This window comes from Crinia signifera, unplaced genomic scaffold (assembly GCF_055691185.1).
Source record: "Crinia signifera unplaced genomic scaffold, ASM5569118v1 HAP2_SCAFFOLD_84, whole genome shotgun sequence".
Classification (NCBI taxonomy): Eukaryota; Metazoa; Chordata; class Amphibia; order Anura; family Myobatrachidae; genus Crinia; species Crinia signifera.
The window spans coordinates 19,990-43,728 of record NW_028142752.1 but is presented as its reverse complement, the minus strand read 5'-3'; the positions used below and the strand labels follow the sequence as shown (position 1 = coordinate 43,728).

The 23,739-nt window shown below is 45.0% G+C and overlaps 1 pseudogene across 1 annotated transcript; it reads right to left on the bottom strand.

Annotated features, from left to right (window-relative positions):
• Positions 1 to 5,768: 5,768 nt before the first annotated feature.
• On the bottom strand, positions 5,769 to 18,886 carry LOC146056603 (myeloid-associated differentiation marker homolog; annotated as a pseudogene). Its single transcript, XR_014469366.1, has 2 exons — positions 18,787 to 18,886; positions 5,769 to 8,033 (listed from the first exon to the last, which is right to left on the bottom strand). The product of XR_014469366.1 is annotated as a myeloid-associated differentiation marker homolog (transcript).
• Positions 18,887 to 23,739: the final 4,853 nt, after the last annotated feature.

Here is a 23,739-nt window from a genome sequence, read left to right as displayed (position 1 = left end):
TAAATGCCAGGTTTCTGCCCCTAGACACCGGTTTCCTGTCAGTCACACTGCGGCTCCTTTGCAACATCTATGAGCACAGATTTGTTTCGATATTTGGGGCCGAGTATGCACATTTGTTCGATAATTGGCCAATTTGCAAATTCTCTGATTAGCAACCAATGCCGAATTAGACCCATGGTTGGATTGACTGTACAGAACAATCAATCAAACTATATTGTGTGTGAGGCTCTGCAGGTTAATGAGGGACAGAATGTGTATATGCGCCTATATGTTCAAGATCGTTATGTCGTCCTTCGTTTTTAGCAGGTGAAGAAAAGGCGACATCTACTCTATTTTATGTCGTTATCAGATTGGCTGCGGGTGGTTGTGGATGGCAGAACACATTTCTTCACTTCACCTGCAGAGGCTGCTGCATGGTAGGATGGTTTTATACTGCATGCGCCTTCGCCATCATTCGATGATCGCCAACCATCGAATGATGGGGGCAGATACCACAAGGATGTGAATGGATGTTACGTTCGCAAGCCCTGCATGTGAAGCCACCTTGGGAATGGGTGGCGGCCAGCCACCATTCGCAAGGCGGGGTTTGGTTGACGCGCAAGGGTGCGAATTCGCATCCAAACGAGTCAACCAGAATAACCCCCAAATTGCTTCTTAGGCTCCCGGTAGACTTGACAGGTATGGCCCAATATCGCCTGCCTAATGGCAGCTGGTTAAACAAGTTCTTAGGCTCCTGGTAGACTTGACAGGTATGGCCCAATATCGCCTGCCTAATGGCAGCTGGTTAAACAAGTTGTGGCCAGGATGTAGCTGGTCCGTTACTATCTTCATTGCCTGCTGCTATGCCTGGGACAGATACAGGTCCTGGACAGGGGGAAGGTCAGCCCAATGATCTTTTCGGCTGACCTCACTACCTTTTAAAGCCTGCGTTTAATATTCTCACTGGCAGATCCATATTACTCTACCCACTTTGCCTTATTCTACTCATGTGCCTTTTTGGTTTCTCCATTGAAAGATGTTCAATTTTATACGTATATTTTTAATTTTCTGTCAGTTAGTGCAGAAGGGGTTGGAGAGATACTCTTGCATGGCTTAGCCATAGGCCTCCCTAGTGGACTTTCTTCATCTCTTGGAGAAGGGTGACTTTAGGGCGGATGCCAGCATTTTAACATACTATTAAGTGGAGTTTGTCCTATGTTTTTGTTGATTACTTGTATGTTAATGTTACTTCCTTTGTAATTGTTGATAGAGTACTGTTGATAGAGTATTATACATACAACTAAATTGACGTCAGTCAATCTATGTGACATGTAGCTACTGACTTGAGTAAGTCATATTTATGTGATTCCCTTAGTGCCCATAAATGTATCCAGTTTTGATTTAAATTCATTAACAGTAGTTGCTGCAACCACCTCTTCCGGCAATCTGTTCCAGAATTTCACTACTTTAATGGTAAAGAATCCTCTTAATTCCTTTCCTGGAGCCTCATGCCTGTGTGTACTAAGTATAGTCCTGACACTGAACATTTCATTCCCAATCCTGTATTTGAACATACTAATTATATCTCCTCTGAACCTCCGTTTCTCCAGTGAAAACATATTCAGCTTGGTTAGCCTATCTTTGTATTCTAGTGATTCAAGACATTTCACTAGTTTAGTCACCCTTCTCTGTACCTGTTCCAATTCATTTATGTCATTTTGAATGTGCGGTGCCCAGAACTGGACATAGAAGTGTGGTCTCACCAATGCCTTGAAAAGGGGCACTATCATCCCTATTTCTTTTTCTGCGTCGGCGGTAAAGAAAGGTCATCTTGAGTAGTTGTGTGAGTATGTAGATAGTGGGTGCACTCCCCCCGACATCGATTGTCATGAACCATGCTTCTGCACAGGAGATGGACACACCATTTGCAAGGGTGGTTGTGCAGGGAGAGTGATCGGTATATGTATGGTATGGTGAGGTTTACCCCCACTTTTCCTTTCTTGACCATTCTTTGGTGCCGCCAGCACTTGTGTCTGTGTCTTTATATTTAGTGTTAAGTTAAGGTTAAGTTATGAATCAAGTTTATAAAGTGTCAGGCATGAAGATACCAGATGGTGAGTTTATGGTAATGTGGAGGTTCCGGTCGGTTTCGTTTCTAGGAATCCAAACCTGCTAATCTCTACAAATTACCCACCACTTCTTGACGTAGCTGACCAGGGCTGTTAGGGAATTTTGTTATTTGAAAGGGCAATCGGAAACAAACCAAATTTTACTGTTTTACATCTTGGATCCTCCGGCAGCTCTGGTGCTCCTGAGGTGCGACCCCACAACTCATCTGCGCTGCTGCCCGATCCGGTGTGTCAGCGGGAGGGGGCGGCCGTTGACTCTCCGGTGGACTGACGGCAATGAGCGGGAGCCGCTTCTCTTGAGGCGTGCTGCTTGGCCGGCCGGAGGCACCGGCACGGTCCCGCTCGTCGGACACTGGATCTGAGGTACCGCTGCAACATTACTCCTGCATATGCAGGGACCCACAGGTACTCATAATTTATCTGGAGCTGGGGAGGTGAGGTCCGCGGCCCTCTTGAACGCTACAAAGTCCTTCTGTTGTCGGCACTGATTTGCTGGGTCTCCTCTGTCACCTAATATTGCCGATCTTGTGATATATATTAGCCACGAATATCCCTGCTTAAAAATACCCCTATTCAGGCAGGTGGACTGTACCTAAGTCAGACCCAGGATAAGTGTAGACCTGCTACTAAAATCATGAATCCTCTACAAAGCATACTGCAGGCTATAAACGACTCTACTGATAGACTGTGCCGGGAGCTGTCTGCAGTCCATGCCTGTGTGTATAATACTTCATCTGCTCCTGCTAATCCTCCTATTGAAAACACTGCTTTTACAACCCAAGACCATGTTCCTGCTACCTTCTTGGTTGGGAATGGGGCTTCATGTACCCAAGGGGAGTGCTCCATAACCATGGATTATAAGTACCAGAATCATCTGGATACAGCCTCTGTGCATCCTTCGAAGGACTACACACTAGAGACAGACTGTGTGGATGCTTTGCCGCCCTGTCGTCACCCTGAGGCGGTACGTGAAGAATCTGGGACCCCCCAAACCCCGGGGAAATCCTGCTTGATGGTCCTATCTGTATCTGCTCATCTACTATGTCATACCCATCTAGGTCCTGATAACGAGGGGATATATCCGAATCTATACTCGAAGCTCCTGATCATTCTTTGCAAGTGGGTGCATAATCCCCTTCTACATGCCACGTATACCTCCTTTCTGGGACTGAAGGACTGGCCGGACTAGATTCACACAATGCATGGAGGCTTAATATGTTTTTTCACCCCTCTTAGTCCTGATTACCTTCGTATCTCTCTTTCTACCATGCCATTTATGTTATTCACCGTTATAGTCTTATGTATACATTTTGCTGATGCCTGTGTTTAATGTCTCCTTGTATCCCTAACACAAAATGCCTATTATATATATATCCGTTTAGATTAGGTAACTGGATATAATGTGGTCTGACATATTTCATCGGGAGGCTGAATTTTTTTCTTTTTTTGTTTGATCTGATGCCTTTGGAGTCTGGGGGTTACGCTCCCAAGTTGCTACATTTACTATGATACAATATCCTGTATTAGCAAGGGGGGGGGGGGGTTGGTCAAGTTGGGAGGGGGAAGGGAATAGTTAGATAGATAGCCGGGGGGAGGGGGGGGGTACAGTTCAGGGATCCAAGTGCACCCTAGTTGGGGTTGGGTAGTACAGGGAGGGGGGTTATATAGGTGGGTTGCTTTGGGTGTTTGGGGGGGGGTTTGTTATTTTTTATGACATATACTAATAGGATTGGACCGAATCGTTTGGCTGGTATAGCTAGTACTGCTGAATCACTTTCTACTGACAACCAATGCAATGATTGGCAAATTAGCTCCTCCTAGATGAGCCAGTTCTGAGCGAACATGTTTATGTTTTAATTGTATGGGAAACTCAAACTATGCCCTAGTAGGCGCCCTCGGGTATATACATATACATCCTGAGATGTTCTGGAATATTGTGAATGTATAAATAATCCTGGCTCATCCATGTTCTCCTTTTGAACATCAACAATTTGTACAATGTATGTTTAGCTTAGTGATTCTGTCTGATATACATTTCAACTATACCATGTATGTGGGGGGGGGGGGGGGGGGGTTCGTGTTGTTTGTTATGCAAAACCAAATAAAAAATTGTCGAATTAAAAAAATAAATTATAAAAGTATCATGCAAATAAACATCGTCTAGGTTTATACACCAATGTATTTATTTATCTTTTCTAAAAAGCACAAGTAGAGATACACAAAAATAATACTTCAGGTAAAAAACAATAACAAAAGCATACATTTAAAGGTTTACAATATTATTTAGGAGGCACTGGTGTACAAAAAGCATATACTAACGATACAGTTCGTGCAAAACAAAATTAAACTTTGCATTTGTAGCAGAGCTAATTTTAGGTTTGGATGAGGACACTATAAAGTGAACAATAGAAAATGTGTATGCCAATACTGGGAAAAGGCTAAATATATAAATATTCATCTGCCAAGTGACCTGGAAAAAAACAATGCAATTGCAACATGGTTGTTTTCCAAAGGAATCAAAGAAAAAGGACACAAAAGAAAGTGTGTGTATGCTATAAAGCACAAATATTACTGAGGTTTGGGCACAGTGCAACTCATACAGAAGGCAGAGGAGCACAAAAAAAGTGTCTAAAAGGCAGATAGTGTTCATTCTAGCACCCGCTATCTTTGAAAACCCGTGCAGTTCCTCTTCCCTGCCTGGGGTGTCGCTGTCTGCTGTAGTGCTTCTAGCACAGTGTGGTCTGTGCACTGATATGCAAACCCGAACTGTGCTAGAAACACCACAGCAGACAGCGACACCCCAGGCAAGGAAGAGGAACTGCATGGGTTTTCAAAGATAGCGGGTGCTAGAATGAACACTACAGTATCTGCCTTTTAGACACTTTTTTGTGCTCCTCTGCCTTCTGTATGAGTTGCACTGTGCCCAAACCTCAGCGGCCAATCAGGAGCCAGTAAAGTCGGCTCCTGATTGGCTAGAATTCATTCTTAGTCCAGACACCGAGGAGGAAACATCTCTGCAGCTCTGACAGACGGGGAGTTTGCTGGAGTCGCCCGGCAGCTTAAAGAAGAAGCCAGAAGATGGAAGAAGAAGGAAGAATGCCTGGACAATGTCGGACCAAGCCAGAAGAACTTCCATGGAGGACCTGGGTGAGTTGGATTTCCTTCCACAGGTCCACCATGGATTTCTTCGGACCCGGACCTGACGCCGACATGAAGATCGACATGAAGAAGAATGGCGACATGGATCCGGAACCAGGACAAGGCACCGGATCAAGACTCTGGGACCTACCTACGGGATCAAGATAGGTAAGTATCAGTGTGTGTGTAATGTATGTATTAAACTTTTATTTTACAGGTGTCAGTGTGTTTTTATTTAACTATTTTTTTTTACTGTGGAACTACAAGACCCAGCGGGCCATTTAATGCCCCGCAGGCTGGGACTTGTGGTTCACCAAGTCCCAGCTTGCAGGGGAGGCTTGCTGGGACTCATAGTTCTACAGTTTAAAACAATAGTTTATTCTTCTATTTTTTACACCAGAATCAGCCCGATGCCCACCGCCCAGGGGCATCGGGGACAGCACCAGGCTTCAGCCTGGTCAGGTAAGTCCTGGAGGGGGGGGGGGGGGGGGGGCCCTTATTGGGGGGGTCCCCACTCCCCCAGGACCCCTGGCCAGGCTGACTGGTCGGTAGGGTTAATGCTTTGGCCGGGGGGACTTGTATAAAATGTCTCCCCCCGGCTGTGGCATTACCCTGCTGGCCGGTTTGGCCTGGGGCTGGTTCTTAAAATACGGGGGACCCCTAGTCACTTTGTCCCCCGTATTTTGGGAACCAGCCCCGGACCTGGTTGTTAAAAATCGGGGAACCCCTATTTGTCGGGTTCCCTGATTTTTAATTACCGGCCCCGGCTCTTTCAGCCTGGTGCTGGTTACAGCTGTGGGGGGGACCACATGCCGTTTTTTTTTTTATATTTATTTTTCTATTTTTTTACACTGAAGCCTGCACGGATCTGACTGATCCGTGCAGGCTAAAGCCAAATACGACAGGGAAAGCAAGGTGTATTTTCCTGTCGTATTTGTGTGCCAATTAGCAGCTGTATTATCAATACGACTGCTTAGTACATCAGGAACCACCATTCTTTTGAATGGTGATTTCTGTCGTATTCTATCGATGGTGTAGACATTCGTATTTGTAAATACAAATACGAATGTTCCATCATTAGAAATACGAATTGTTGTATTTTCGGGATTGTAAATCCCGAAAATACAAATGTGTAAAAGATAGGTGTATTTCTGCCTACGAATACACCTATTTTTTACGAATCCATTTTGGTAAATTTCCCCCATAATGTTACAGGAATAAATAAGCATAGAACTTTTAACTGTATGTTCTCTGACTAGTGATTTAGGGGGATATGCAATCCTCCACCGCTATTTCCGATGGGGGAAATAGCGGCGGATACCTAATTAATGTTGTCTTTACTGACAGCATTGAAGAGGCATCATGGCAGAACAAGCTCGACTTTAAAAGCTGTCAGGCCCGTTCTGCCGATAACGGAAGTGGATTGTCCCGATCATGGCCGTATATCAACAATCCATGGCCGTTTACGCGGACACGCCCCCTTTTTCACCAATGTTTAATCCCGCCTGCCGATTTGCTGTCGATCAAAATGCAAACGGACCAGGATCATGACTGTCAGGACGGACCGACAGTCATGATCCTGGATTACATATTCCCTTTAACCTTTTGAGTGGCAACATCTCTGTGAGCGATGTTCAAAATATCCGCCTCGCTCTCATTGTTATATAAAATTCAAATAAAAAATGTTGTGTGAAAAAAAAAGATTCTATTTCCTATATAAGGTAAACATTACAGCCCATCATGATGAATAACAATGTTGGCTTGGTCATTTTCATACCTATTTTGAGAAATTCACTTGGCACTCAAAGGGTTAATTCTGTTTTGGTCAAATAGCAAGCAGAACATGGTCGAATGAAAAACCTAAGAGATCAGTATACACTGAGGAAAATAAACAAGATCTATAATGTAAGCTATGAGATTGGCAGCTGTCAGAACAGCAATGGCTACTAATTTATCCCAATTACATAATCCACTCCGACCTGAATAGCGACTGCATTCGTTTGGACGTTGTGTGGTTCCCCTGTACTTTGAGTCAAATTGGAAGATTGGCCAGATGATCAGGGCGGAAGCATAAAACAGGACAGAAAGGAGGACGTAGGCACTGAGAGACTTCTCAAAAGTACAGGGCAACCAACTGGTACATTCCCCGACATAAAATAATCACCAAAACAGACAGGATAAAACAAATACAGTAAACAGATAAGCACCACTTAAGTGCATCATGTTTGGTGTACAGCGGGGGATCTGAAATGAAGACAAAAATAACACAGGCAATGAAGCTTTCTATAACTTTTAAAAGTCCAGGAACAGTTGCCATGTATCCAGTAACTTCTCCCGGCTGGGCTCTTGTTAAAGACACCTCAATGATATATGCCAGCGTGGTGAGACAGGAAAACACTACAGCCACAATCTGGTAGGTGCGCCTCTCGCTGCCGTAACTTTTGTCTTCCAAGTAAAACAGTGGGTTCAGAACGGTGGCAGAGAGGCACATCAACACAGCAAACATAGCAAAAGTGATGGGGAAGTTTTTCCAAGACACTGGCATCCGGTTTTGCACCCCTGTAAATTCCACCACAAGGATTATTATAGTGACAGCGAAACAGAAGCACCAGGAGAACATGCAAAAGTCTCCGGTTCCACTGCCCCAACCTCCTCTGTGCACAACCAAGCTGAACGTAACGCAGGCAACGATGGCTGCCAGAATGCGCACAATCCCAACTGGAGACTTTAGGGTGTGGGTGTTGCCCACCACGATTTTCGTGCGTTGGACTGGCATGGTTCTTGTACCTTTGAAAAGAAAGAAAAAGGGATGTCAAATATTGTATTAAAAAAGGCCTCAACGAGGCAATGGAATTAAACATAGTATTATAGAACAATTATTGCTTTCCTTGTCTGGTACTGTATCATTTAATGGATTGTACCATGTGACTATGTGTAGGTGTCGAAGATAATAATATGTCCATGAAGGACAACAGCGGGCCTTCTTCAATATAAAGAATCCTTATATAATATCGATAAGACCCCCCCTCTTTTAGTATAAATTAGTTTAGACCCTACCCCCCCCCCCCCCCCCCCTTTTTTAATACAATATTAGCCTGGATAAACCACCACAAAAGCTATATGGTGATAAACTATAAAAAGAGTCTCTCCATAATGTACTGCTATATATATATATAAAATTATACCGTATAAATTATGTCTTCATACATCCACCAATTAACGTTATTTTGTAAATAATAAAATACCATTTAGGTTATATGTTGGATATATATGTGTATATATTTTTATATATTTTTATATATTTTTTTTTTTATTTTTCTATTATTATTATTTGTATTTGTGCATCTCTTTCCATATATAATAAGATGATATGTGAAGTCCTATATATTTACCCTCTCTACCATATCAAATATTATTACCTTTTTTTATATATATTGTACTTATTTTCATCCCCATGACCTTGCTGTGTATATACGCAAAATTGCTTACTAATAATGCTCCCCAGAAAAATAATGACTTTTTTTCGCTATGGGCAGGGGTTAATAGTAGAAAACGATATACGAGTGTAACATTCATGTGTTAAAATAAAGTTGCTTTTGTTCAAATAAAGGGGCAGTTCTAATACTGCACCCATCCATGATAAACAAATTCCATCTCTATGGCGACTGGCTCCGCTCCCCCGGAAGTGACGCATAACATACCACCTAAAGATGCGATGACGCGGGTATACAGCGTCACCGCATCTAGACAAATTAGGGCTTGTCAAGCCCGGACCACGTGTTAGTACACGTGTCATATGGCCGAATTCCGGCCAATACAACCACTGAGCTTCCGGCGGAAGCGGGAAGTCATTCTCGGCAGGTGGAACGCATATGCGTTCCACCCATATATCGCTATGAATCCAAGCTTACGAATATCGTTTTCTTAGAAAATAACACAGAGGCAGCTAACTGAGGACTCGTTTTCCAACCTAGACTGTCAATCTTAGTACCAAATGTCCTCCCCTCTGTCCATAACTGTGTTACTTGCGGGGAACAAAGTGACCTTTTGACCCGGAAGTGATAATTATTAACACAATATATTTTCATGATTTAACAGATACCCACTGGGAATATTAAATGTTTTATGGTATTATACCTACTATATCAGTATGTTTGTCTCCTACTTTATGATTAAACATTGAAATTATGATTGTAATGTATTATTACTCTGATTGAATGTCAATTGGCTACTCATTAGTATGGGTATATATACCCCTAGCCACCACACTAGAAGCCACCTTTGAAAAAGCCACAAGCTAGTGGCGAAACGCGTCAGCTGCAGCCTCTCACTCCTACAGATTGGACCCATATTACCATCCAGTCCATCGTCTGCCTACTTTTGGGAATTTCAACTCTGATCCACCCTCCAAGACCTCTACAGGACACTGAACTCCAGGTGAGCCCCGCCATCCATAGCCACCTGTATGAGACAGTGGTCCCTCATCAAATACCTCAAGTGGGACTGATAACTCTCCACCACAATAGTGACCAGGGGCAACCAGCAGCTTTTTCCTCCAGGTGAGCCAACACCATCATAGCCACCTGTTAGAGGTTCTGCCATCCCCTCTTTATCAAACCTAGTCCAGGTTGGAGAATTCCTGCCCACCCTCCTTCAGTGCTTACAACATTCACTGCAATTTCATATATGGGAGGTACCCAAATGGGGTATTGAATACCAATTTCTCTGAAAGCCAATAGAGGGATAAAATACGGACATTTCTCCATTGATTCCTCCAGCGGCTACTACCATCTATCCGTGAACATAGAGAGGACCGGTGAATTGTCCCCCAAAATCTTTTCCCCATTCATCTTCCCAATCGGCAGATATACCATTGGTTAAGTGCACTTTCCAATCTGGACTGATACTCAATAGGGCATTGGCCCTTACGGATCCATATCCAATCAAAGAGTGAGACCTTCTTTTTAACATTTTTATTGTGCGATATTGTCATGTGCAAATGTATGTAATGTTTTTATTTATCTTTGTGATATAAATTGTTTTTTCACCATAAAGTTGTTCAATCTATTCATTGTGACACCAGCGCTGCTTCTCTGAAACTTCATTTCTACCAATGTAGGTGAAAATGATAATTTTCACTTACTTTTATAGAAAATAAGTACCTCACAGTGGCTGGAACATCTCATACTGTTTTTGGCTTTCATCCCCCAACCATTCCGCCGTGGCCAGAACATTTTCTGCGTCGGTTCCGGCTTTCACTCCCAGAAGCATCCAGTCGCGTCCAGAACATCTCATGCGTCGGTTCCAGCTTTCAATTCCAAAAACACCTCGCCGCGGCCAGAACATCTCATCCGTCGGTTCCGGCTTCCCCAAGCACCTTGCCAAGGCGCTGACATTTCATTCACAGGTTCCAGCTTTCACCCTCCAGGCACATAGCTGCATACTGTATGGACAAGTTATTCGCCGGATCCAGTTTTCACATCCCAATCAAGTGTGATATTATACAATGGTGTGAAAGTGATATATGGGGCCTATATATTATCACTTCATTTCTGCCAATGTAGGTGAAAATGATCATTTTCACTTACTTTTGTAGAAAATAAGTACGTCCCAGCGGCCGGAACATCTCATGCTCCGTTTTTGGCTTTCAACCCTCAACCATTACGCCGTGGCCGGAACATTTTCTGCGTCGCTTCCAGCTTTCACTCCCAAAAGCATCCCGTCGCGTCCAGAACATCTCATGCGTCGGTTCTGGCTTTCACTCCTAAAAGAACCTCGTCGTGGCCAAAACATCTCATCCGTCGGTTCCGGCTTAACCCCCCCAAGCACCTTGCCAAGTCGGGAACATTTCATTCACATGTTCCAGATTTTACCCTCCAGGCACATAGCTGCGTACAAGTTATATTCAGATTCCGGTTTTCATACCCCAATCGAATGTGAAAGGGTACAGCGGTGTGAAAGTGGTATATGGGGTCTAAAAATTTTCACTTTTTTTTTACCAAAGTAGGTGAAAATAACAATTTTCACCAATTTTTGGAGAAAATAAGTACTTTGCAGCAGTCGGTACATCTCATGCGCCGGTTCCAGCTTTCACTGCCCAACCATCACGCCGGAACATTTCTTGTGCCGGTTCCAGGTTTCACCCACAAAAGCACCTTGCCAAGTCGGGAACATTTCATTCACAGGTTCCAGCTTTTACCCTCAGAGCCGGCCCTAGCCTAAATGACGCCCTAGGCAAGATTTTGGCTGGTGCCCCCTAGCACCGCCACTAGTTCCGCCTCTGACCCTGCTCTCCTTTCCCAGCACCATCAACCCTCATCATAGCAGTCATCATTTTGGTGCTCCTACCAGCAATATTTTAAATAGAAAAAGTGCACACATTCGGTGCGCAGCCCAAACAGGGGTGTGTTCTTGCTGGGAAGGGACATGGCCAAACAATAGTAGCCCCAAATCAAATTATGCCACACAGTAGTGCAATTTTATTCCCATTATATCATGCGATGGTGTCCCTTATTCACGTTACATCACACAGTAGTACCACTTTACCTTGTGTACATTACTCCTCACCAGAGCCGGCCCTAGCCTAAATGATGCCCTAGGCAAGATTTTGGCTGTTGCCCCCTAGCACTGCCACTAGTTCCGCTCTGACCCTGCTCCCCTTTCCCAGAACCATCAACCCTCATCATAGCAGTCATCATTTTGGTGCTCCTACCCGCAATATTTTAAATAGAAACAGTGCACACATTCGTTGCGCAGCCCAAACAGGGTCGTGTTCTTGCTGGGAAGGGGCATGGCCACACAATAGTACCCCCAATTCAAATTATGCCACAGAGTAGTGCAACTTTATTCACATTATATCATGCGATGGTGTCCCTTATTCATGTTACATCACACAGCAGTACCACTTTACCTTATATACATTACTCCTCACATTATTCACATTATACCCTTAGAAAAAAATATTGTATTTTAAGCACCTCCATGGCCACACTGCAACCCAGCACAAAGTAGTGTGTGCTGGTTACAGGAGAAGAGCTGCAGCTGCTGTGGTCACTTAAGGGGAGGGGCCCGGGGCCCCCACTGGGCCCTCCCATCAGACTTTGGCCTGGGTAATTTGTACCTCCTACCCCTTTCTCTCGGCACCCCTGATAATACCACACAGTAATGCCCCTTACACATGACACGCATTATTAATGTCCCTTACACATTATGCCAACCTTTATTAATGCCCTTATACACATGACACATAATGCATGTTACACATATGTCGCACATTATTAATGCATTTATACATGACACACATAATGCCCCTTGCACATATGTTGTACATTATTAATGCCCTTATACACATGACACACATAATGCCCCTTGCACATATGTTGTACATTATTAATGCCCTTATACACATGACACACACAATGCCTGTTACACATATGTTGCACATGATAATGCATTTATACATGACACTTATAATGCTCCTTACACATATGCCGAACACTATTGCACAACCAACCCACCCTCAGACTGCACTCGCACAGCCGCTAACACTGTTACCTCTGCCTCTGCTTGGATACAGATGTTTCCTCATACATCTTGCCTCAATAGGCCATGCAGCTCCTGGCCAGTTCTGCTAACGTTGAGTGCATTTTTTGCTGAAAATTCATCTTATTTGCATTGTTATGACCAGCACACACAAGGAGCTTCCGATGCCCCTATATTCACACACAGAATATAGGCATGCTGCATATCATTTTAATCAGCAGGAGCTTCTGATGCCCCTAGGCATTCCAAATGCCCTAGGCAATTGCCTAGTTGGCCTATGCCTAAGGCCGGCCCTGTTTACCCTCCAGGCACATAGCCGTGTACGGAACAAATTATTCCCAGGTTCCGATTTTCACACCCCAATCGAATGTGAAAGGGTACAGCGGTGTGAAAATAATATATGGGGCCTATAAATGATCACATTTTTTTTACCAAAGAAGGTGGAAATAACAATTTTCACCTACTTTTGTAGAAAATAAGTACCTCACAGCAGCCGGTACATCTCATGCGCAGGTTTCGGCTTTCACCGCCAAACCACCACGCCGCTACTGGAACATTCCTTTCACCGGTTCCAGGTTTCACCCACAAAAGCACCTTGCCAAGGCAGTACCATTTCATTCACAGGTTCCAGCTTTCACCCTCCAGGCACATAGCTGCATATGGACAAGTTATTTGCCGGATCCAGTTTTCACTTCCCAATCAAGTGTGATAGGGTAAAGTGGTGTGAAAGTGGTTTATGGGGACTATATATTATCACTTAATTTCTACCAAAGTAGGTGAAATTGATAATTTTCACTTACTTTTGTAGAAAATAAGTACCTCACAGCGGCCGAAACATCTCATGCTCCGTTTTTGGCTTTTACCCCCCAACCATCACGCCGCAGCCGAAACATTTTCTGCGTCCGTGCCAGCTTTCATTCCCAAAAGCATCTCGTCGCAGGCCAGAACATCTCATGCGTCGGTTTTTGCTTTCACTCCCAAAAGCACCTCGTCGCGTGCCAGAACATCTCATGCGTCGGTTACGGCTTTCACTCCCAAAAGCATACCGTCGCGGCCAGAACATCTCATGCGTCGGTTCCAGCTTTCACTTCCAAAAGTTCCTCGTCACGGCCAGAACATCTCATCCGTCGGTTCCGGCTTCAACCCCCAAGCACCTTGCTAAGTCAGAAACATTTCATCACAGGTTCCAGATTTTACCCTCCAGGCACATAGCTGCGTACAAGTTATTCCCAGATTCCGGTTTTCACACCCCAATCGAATGTGAAAGGGTACAGCGGTGTGAAAGTGGTATATGGGGTCTAAAAATTATCACTTTTTTTTTACCAAAGTAGGTGAAAATAACAATTTTCACCTACTTTTGTAGAAAAAAAGTACCTTGCAGCAGTCGGTACATCTCATGCGCCGGTTCCGGCTTTCACTGCCCAACCATCACGCCAGAACATTTCTTGTGCCGGTTCCAGGTTTCACCCACAAAAGCACCTTGCCAAGTCGGTGACATTTCATTCACAGGTTCCAGCTTTCATCCTCCAGGCACATAGCTGCATATGGACAAGTTATTCGCCGGATCCAGTTTCCACATCCCAATCAAGTGTGATAGGGTACAATGGTGTGAAAGTGATATATGGGGCCTATACATTATCACTTCATTTCTACCAATGTAGGTGAAAATGATAATTTTCACTTACTTTTATAGAAAATAAGTACCTCACAGTGGCTGGAACATCTCATACTGTTTTTGGCTTTCATCCCCCAACCATTACGCCGTGGCCAGAACATTTTCTGCGTCGGTTCCGGCTTTCACTCCCAGAAGCATCCCGTCGCGTCCAGAACATCTCATGCGTCGGTTCCAGCTTTCAATTCCAAAAACACATCACCGCGGCCAGAACATCTCATCCGTCGGTTCCGGCTTTACCCCCAAGCACCTTGCCAAGGCGCTGACATTTCATTCACAGGTTCCAGCTTTCACCCTCCAGGCACATAGCTGCATATGGACAAGTTATTCGCCGGATCCAGTTTTCACATCCCAATCAAGTGTGATAGGGTGTGAAAGTGATATATGGGGCCTATATATTATCACTTCATTTTTGCCAATGTAGGTGAAAATGATAATTTTCACTTACTTTTGTAGAAATAAGTACGTCACAGCGGCCGGAACATCTCATGCTCCGTTTTTGGCTTTCACCCCTCAACCATTACGCCATGGCTGGAACATTTTCTGCGTCGGTTCCGGCTTTCACTCCCAAAAGCATCCCGTCGCGTCCAGAACATCTCATGCATCGGTTCTGGCTTTCACTCCTAAAAGCACCTCGTCGTGGCCAGAACATCTCATCCGTCGGTTCTGGCTTAACCCCCCAAGCACCTTGCCAAGTCGGGAACATTTCATTCACAGGTTCCAGCTTTTACCCTCCAGGCACATAGCCGTGTACGGAACAAATTATTCCCAGGTTCTGATTTTCACACCCCAATCGAATGTGAAAGGGTACAGCGGTGTGAAAATAATATATGGGGCCTATAAATGATCACATTTTTTTTACCAAAGAACGTGGAAATAACAATTTTCACCTACTTTTGTAGAAAATAAGTACCTCACAGCAGCCGGTACATCTCATGCGCAGGTTTCGGCTTTCACCGCCAAACCACCACGCCGCTACTGGAACATTCCTTTCACCGGTTCCAGGTTTCACCCACAAAAGCACCTTGCCGAGGCAGTACCATTTCATTCACAGGTTCTAGCTTTCACCCTCCAGGCACATAGCTGCATATGGACAAGTTATTTGCCGGATCCAGTTTTCACTTCCCAATCAAGTGTGATAGGGTACAGTGGTGTGAAAGTGGTTTATGGGGACTATATATTATCACTTCATTTCTACCAAAGTAGTTGAAATTGATCATTTTCACTTACTTTTGTAGAAAATAAGAACGTCACAGCGGCCGAAACATCTCATGCTCCGTTTTTGGCTTTCACTCCCCAACCATCACGCCGCTGCCGGAACATTTTATGCGTCGGTTCCAGCTTTCATTCCCAAAAGCATCTCGTCGCAGGCCAGAACATCTCATGCGTCGGTTCTGGCTTTCACTCCCAAAAGCACCTCGTCGTGACCAGAACATCTCATCCGTCGGTTCTGGCTTTACCCCCCAAGCACCTTGCCAAGGTGGGAGCATTTCATTCACAGGTTCAAGCTTTTACCCTCCAGGCTATTCGCCGGTTCCGGTTTTCACACCCCAATCAAATGTGAAAGGGTACAGCGGTGTGAAACTGGTATATGGGGCCTATAAATTATCACTTTTTTTTTTTTTACCAAAGTAGGTGAAAATTATTATTTTCACCTACTTTAGTAGAAAAAAGTATTACTGATATTCAATAAAAAAGCAATGCAGACAATATCACTGCTATCTCCGGCACTGATATCAGCCCTGATTTGGCTCGCTGTCTGCATAAAATAATATAAGGACCTCAATTCATCAAACTTTAAACATAATTTACGGAAGACCATACATATGTGATAAATATACTTGTATGCCAGGAAGATATTATCGCGCCTGCTTATCTGTTGTGGGTAGCTGCTCCTGCAATTTGACGTTTGGAATATGCTGTAGTAAAAATGATGTCACAGTAGTCCAGAGACGTAGTTGGGTAAGCAGTTGACATCACAATTCATTCGTGGAGAAGGTCTACCTGAAAAAAAGAAGGAGGCGCGATAATATGTTCATTACATACATGCATATTTATTAATAATGTGTCTTACATCGTAACACACATAAATGCAGTACTATACAGACAACACAAGTCATCCTTATCAGTTCCTGCTCAGTGATTGCAAATACATGCCACAGCACATATTAGACCCTTAACTGTGGACCAGTTACTCAGTTTTACAAACTGAGCAGGTCCCCGGGTATGTGCTCTGCAGCAGCCAGTCTTGAGGAGCTGTCAGGGACTATCACCCCCCAAAGCACCTCACAGTGCCTGGAACATCTCATGCGCCAGTTTAGGCTTTCACCCGCCTTCAAGCCCATCGCAAAAGCATGACAATCTCATGCGCCGGATCTGGCACCTCTCCAAAGCACCTCAACGCGGCCGGAACATTTCATGCGCCGCTTCAGGCTTTCACCCCCAAAAACACCACGCCGCGGGCAGAACATTTATTGCGCCGGTTCCAACTTTCACCCCCAAAAGCACTTCGTCGCAGCCAGAATATCTCATACGTCGGTTCAGGCTTCAACCCCTCCCAAGCACCTTGCCAAGGTGGGAACATTTCATTCACAGGTTCCAGCTTTTACCCTCCAGGCACATTGCTGCATATGGACAAGTTATTCGCCAGATCCAGTTTTCACACCCCAATCAAGTGTTATAACATTTCCTGCACCGGTTCCGGCTTTCACTCCAAAAAGCACCTCGTCGCGGGCCAGAACATCTCATGCGTCGGTTTCCGGCTTTCACACCCCAATCTAATGTGAAAGGGTACAGTGGTGTGAAAGTGGTATATGGGGCCTATAAATGAACACATTTTTTTTTTACCAAAGTAGGTGGAAATAACAATTTTCACCTACTTTTGTAGAAAATAAATAACTCACACGCCGCGACCGGAACATTCCTTGCGTCAGTTCCGGCTTTCACTCCCAAAAGCACATCGTCGCGTGCCAGAAAATCTCATGCGTCGGTTCCGGCTTTCACTCCCAAAAGCATACCGTCGCGGCCAGAACATCTCATGCGTCGGTTCCAGCTTTCACTTCCAAAAGCACCTCGTCACGGCCAGAACATCTCATCCGTCGGTTCCGGCTTCAACCCCCAAGCACCTTGCTAAGTCAGGAACATTTCATCACAGGTTCCAGATTTTACCCTCCAGGCACATAGCTGCGTACAAGTTATTCCCAGATTCCGGTTTTCACACCCCAATCGAATGTGAAAGGGTACAGCGGTGTGAAAGTGGTATATGGGGTCTAAAAATTATCACTTTTTTTTTACCAAAGTAGGTGAAAATAACAATTTTCATCTACTTTTGTAGAAAATAAGTACCTTGCAGCAGTCGGTACATCTCATGCGCCGGTTCCGGCTTTCACTGCCCAACCATCACGCCAGAACATTTCTTGTGCCGGTTCCAAGTTTCACCCACAAAAGCACCTTGCCAAGGCGGTGACATTTCATTCACAGGTTCCAGCTTTCACCCTCCAGGCACATAGCTGCATATGGACAAGTTATTTGCCGGATCCAGTTTTCACTTCCCAATCAAGTGTGATAGGGTACAGTGGTGTGAAAGTGGTTTATGGGGACTATATATTATCACTTCATTTCTACCAAAGTAGGTGAAATTGATCATTTTCACTTACTTTTGTAGAAAATAAGTACCTCACAGCGGCCGAAACATCTCATGCTCCGTTTTTGGCTTTCACCCCCCCAACCATCACGCCGCAGCTGGAACATTTTCTGCTTCGGTTCCAGCTTTCATTCCCAAAAGCATCTCGTCGCAGGCCAGAACATCTCATGTGTCGGTTCTGGCTTTCACTCCCAAAAGAACCTCGTCGTGGCCAGCACATCTCATCCGTCGGTTCCGGCATTACCCCCCAAGCACCTTGCCAAGGTGGGAACATTTCATTCACAGGTTCCAGCTTTTACCCTCCAGGCACATAGCCGCGTAGTCGTACATAAGCTATTCGCCGGTTCCGGTTTTCACACCCCAATCAAATGTGAAAGGGTACAGCGGTGTGAAAGTGGTATATGGGGCCTATAAATTACCACTTTTTTTTTTACCAAAGTAGGTGAAACTTATTATTTTCACCTTCTTTAGTAGAAAAAAGTATTACTGACATTCAATAAAAAAGCAATGCAGACAATATCACTGCTATCTTCCGTACTGATATCAGCCCTGATTTGGCTCGCTGTCTGCATAAAATAATATAAGGACCTCAATTCATCAAACTTTAAACATAATTTAAGGAAGACCATACATATTTGATAAATATACATGTATGCCATGAAGATATTATCGCGCCTGCTTACCTGTTGTGGGTAGCTGCTCCCGCAATTTGACGTTTGGAATATGCTGTAGTAAAAATGATGTCACAGTAGTCCAGAGACGTAGCTGGGTAAGTAGTTGACATCACAATTCATTCGTGGAGAAGGTCTACCTGAAAAAAAGAAGAAGGAGGCGCGATAATATGTTCATGACATACATGCATATTTATTAATAATGTGTCTTACATCGTAACACACATAAATGCAGTACTATACAGACAACACAAGTCATCCTTATCAGTTCCTGCCCCAGTGATTGCAAATACATGCTACAGCACATATTAGACCCTTAACTGTGGACCCGTTACTCAGTTTTACAAACTGAGCAGGTCCCCGGGTATGTGCTCTGCAGCAGCCAGTCTTGAGGAGCTGTCAGGGACTATCACCCCCCAAAGCACCTCACAGTGCCTGGAACATCTCATGCGCCAGTTTAGGCTTTCACCCGCCTTCAAGCCCATCGCAAAAGCATGACAATCTCATGCTCCAGATCTGGCACCTCTCCAAAGCACCTCAACGCGTCCGGAACATTTCATGCGCCGCTTCCGGCTTTCACCCCCAAACACCACGCCGCGGCCAGAACATTTATTGCGCCGGTTCCAACTTTCACCCCCAAAAGCACCTCGTCGCAGCCAGAATATCTCATACGTCGGTTCAGGCTTCAACCCCTCCCAAGCACCTTGCCAAGGTGGGAACATTTCATTCACAGGTTCCAGCTTTTACCCTCCAGGCACATAGCTGCATATGGACAAGTTATTCGCCAGATCCAGTTTTCACACCCCAATCAAGTGTTATAACATTTCCTGCACCGGTTCCGGCTTTCACTCCCAAAAGCACCTCGTCGCAGGCCAGAACATCTCATGCGTCGGTTTCCGGCTTTCACACCTTAATGTAATGTGAAAGGGTACAGCGGTGTGAAAGTGGTATATGAGGCCTATAAATGATCACATTTTTTTTTACCAAAGTAGGTGGAAATAACAATTTTCACCTACTTTTGTAGAAAATAAGTAACTCACACGCCGCGACCGGAACATTCCTTGCGTCGTTTCCGGCTTTCACTCCCAAAAGCACCTCGTCGCGTGCCAGAACATCTTATGCGTCGGTTCCGGCTTTCACTCCCAAAAGCATACCGTTGCGGCCAGAACATCTCATGCGTCGGTTCCAGCTTTCACTTCCAAAAGCCCCTCGTCACGGCCAGAACATCTCATCCGTCGGTTCCGGCTTCAACCCCCAAGCACCTTGCTAAGTCAGGAACATTTCATCACAGGTTCCAGATTTTACCCTCCAGGCACATAGCTGCGTACAAGTTATTCCCAGATTCCGGTTTTCACACCCCAATCGAATGTGAAAGGGTACAGCGGTGTGAAAGTGGTATATGGGGTCTAAAAATTATCACTTTTCTTTTACCAAAGCAGGTGAAAATAACAATTTTCACCTACTTTTGTAGAAAATAAGTACCTTGCAGCAGTCGGTACATCTCATGCGCCGGTTCTGGCTTTCACTGCCCAACCATCACGCCGGAACATTTCTTGTGCTGGTTCCAGGTTTCACCCACAAAAGCACCTTGCCAAGGCGGTGACATTTCATTCACAGGTTCCAGCTTTCACCCTCCAGGCACATAGCTGCATATGGACAAGTTATTCGCCGGATCCAGTTTCCACATCCCAATCAAGTGTGAAAGGGTACAATGGTGTGAAAGTGATGTATGGGGCCTATATATTATCACTTCATTTCTACCAATGTAGGTGAAAATGATAATTTTCACTTACATTTATAGAAAATAAGTACCTCACAGTGGCTGGAACATCTCATACTGTTTTTGGCTTTCATCCCCCAACCATTACGCCGTGGCCAGAACATTTTCTGCGTTGGTTCCGGCTTTCACTCCCAGAAGCATCCCGTCGCGTCCAGAACATCTCATGCGTCGGTTCCAGCTTTCAGTTCCAAAAACACCTCGCCGTGGCCAGAACATCTCATCCGTCGGTTCCGGCTTTACCCCCAAGCACCTTGCCAAGGCGGTGACATTTCATTCACAGGTTCCAGCTTTCACCCTCCAGGCACATAGCTGCATACTGTATGGACAAGTTATTTGCCGGATCCAGTTTCCACATCCCAATCAAGTGTGATAGGGTACAATGGTGTGAAAGTGATATATGGGGCCTATATATTATCACTTCATTTCTGCCAATGTAGGTGAAAATGATAATTTTCACTTACGTTTGTAGAAAATAAGAACGTCACAGCGGCCGGAACATCTCATGCTCCGTTTTTGGCTTTCACCCCTCAACCATTACGCCGTGGCCGGAACATTTTCTGCGTCGGTTCCGGCTTTCACTCCCAAAAGCATCCCGTCGCGTCTAGAACATCTCATGCGTCGGTTCTGGCTTTCACTCCTAAAAGCACCTCGTCGTGGCCAGAACATCTCATCCGTCGGTTCTGGCTTAACCCCCCAAGCACCTTGCCAAGTCGGGAACATTTCATTCACAGGTTCCAGCTTTTACCCTCCAGGCACATAGCCGTGTATGGAACAAATTATTCCCAGGTTCCGATTTTCACACCCCAATCGAATGTGAAAGGGTACAGCGGTGTGAAAGTAATATATGGGGCCTATAAATGATCACTTTTTTTTACCAAAGAAGGTGGAAATAACAATTTTCACCTACTTTTGTAGAAAATAAGTACCTCACAGCAGCCGGTACATGTCATGCGCCGGTTTCGGCTTTCACCGCCAAACCACCACGCCGCTACTGGAACATTCCTTTCACCGGTTCCAGGTTTCACCCACAAAAGCACCTTGCCAAGGCAGTACCATTTCATTCACAGGTTCCAGCTTTCACCCTCCAGGCACATAGCTGCATATGGACAAGTTATTTGCCGGATCCAGTTTTCACATCCCAATCAAGTGTGATAGGGTACAGTGGTGTGAAAGTGGTTTATGGGGACTATATATTATCACTTAATTTCTACAAAAGTAGGTGAAATTTATCATTTTCACTTACTTTTGTAGAAAATAAGTACCACACAGCGGCAGAAACATCTCATGCTCCGTTTTTGGCTTTCACCCCCCCAACCATCACGCCGCAGCCGGAACATTTTCTGCGTCGGTTCCAGCTTTCATTCCCAAAAGCATCTCGTCGCAGGCCAGAACATCTTATGCGTCGGTTCCGGCTTTCACTCCCAAAAGCATCCCGTCGCAGCCAGAACATCTCATGCGTCGGTTCTGGCTTTCACTCCCAAAAGCATCCCGTCGCAGGCCAGAACATCTCATGCGTCGGTTTCCGGCTTTCACACCTTCATCTAATGTGAAAGTGTACAGCGGTGTGAAAGTGGTATATGAGGCCTATAAATGATCACATTTTTTTTACCAAAGTAGGTGGAAATAACAATTTTCACCTACTTTTGTAGAAAATAAGTAACTCACACGCCGCGACAGGAACATTCCTTGCGTCGGTTCCGGCTTTCACTCCCAAAAGCACCTCGTCGCATGCCAGAACATCTCATGCGTCGGTTCCAGCTTTCACTTCCAAAAGCACCTCGTCACGGCCAGAACATCTCATCCGTCGGTTCCGGCTTCAACCCCCAAGCACCTTGCTAAGTCAGGAACATTTCATCACAGGTTCCAGATTTTACCCTCCAGGCACATAGCTGCGTACAAGTTATTCCCAGATTCCGGTTTTCACACCCCAATCGAATGTGAAAGGGTACAGCGGTGTGAAAGTGGTATATGGGGTCTAAAAATTATCACTTTTCTTTTACCAAAGCAGGTGAAAATAACAATTTTCACCTACTTTTGTAGAAAATAAGCACCTTGCAGCAGTCGGTACATCTCATGCGCCGGTTCTGGCTTTCACTGCCCAACCATCATGCCGGAACATTTCTTGTGCCGGTTCCAGGTTTCACCCACAAAAGCACCTTGCCAAGGCGGTGACATTTCATTCACAGGTTCCAGCTTTCACCCTCCAGGCACATAGCTGCATATGGACAAGTTATTCGCCGGATCCAGTTTCCACATCCCAATCAAGTGTGATAGGGTACAATGGTGTGAAAGTGATGTATGGGGCCTATATATTATCACTTCATTTCTACCAATGTAGGTGAAAATGACAATTTTCACCTACTTTTGTAGAAAATAAGTACCTCACAGCAGCCGGTACATCTCATGCGCCGGTTTCGGCTTTCACCGCCAAACCACCACGCCGCTACTGGAACATTCCTTTCACCGGTTCCAGGTTTCACCCACAAAAGCACCTTGCCAAGGCAGTACCATTTCATTCACAGGTTCCAGCTTTCACCCTCCAGGCACATAGCTGCATATGGACAAGTTATTTGCCGGATCCAGTTTTCACATCCCAATCAAGTGTGATAGGGTACAGTGGTGTGAAAGTGGTTTATGGGGACTATATATTATCACTTAATTTCTACAAAAGTAGGTGAAATTTATCATTTTCACTTACTTTTGTAGAAAATCAGTACCACACAGCGGCCGAAACATCTCATGCTCCGTTTTTGGCTTTCACCCCCCAACCAGCACGCCGCAGCCGGAACATTTTCTGCGTCGGTTCCAGCTTTCATTCCCAAAAGCATCTCGTCGCAGGCCAGAACATCTTATGCGTCGGTTCCGGCTTTCACTCCCAAAAGCATCCCGTCGCGTCCAGAACATCTCATGCGTCGGTTCTGGCTTTCACTCCCAAAAGCATCCCGTCGCAGGCCAGAACATCTCATGCGTCGGTTTCCGGCTTTCACACCTTCATCTAATGTGAAAGGGTACAGCGGTGTGAAAGTGGTATATGAGGCCTATAAATGATCACATTTTTTTTACCAAAGTAGGTGGAAATAACAATTTTCACCTACTTTTGTAGAAAATAAGTAACTCACACGCCGCGACAGGAACATTCCTTGCGTCGGTTCCGGCTTTCACTCCCAAAAGCACCGCGTCGCATG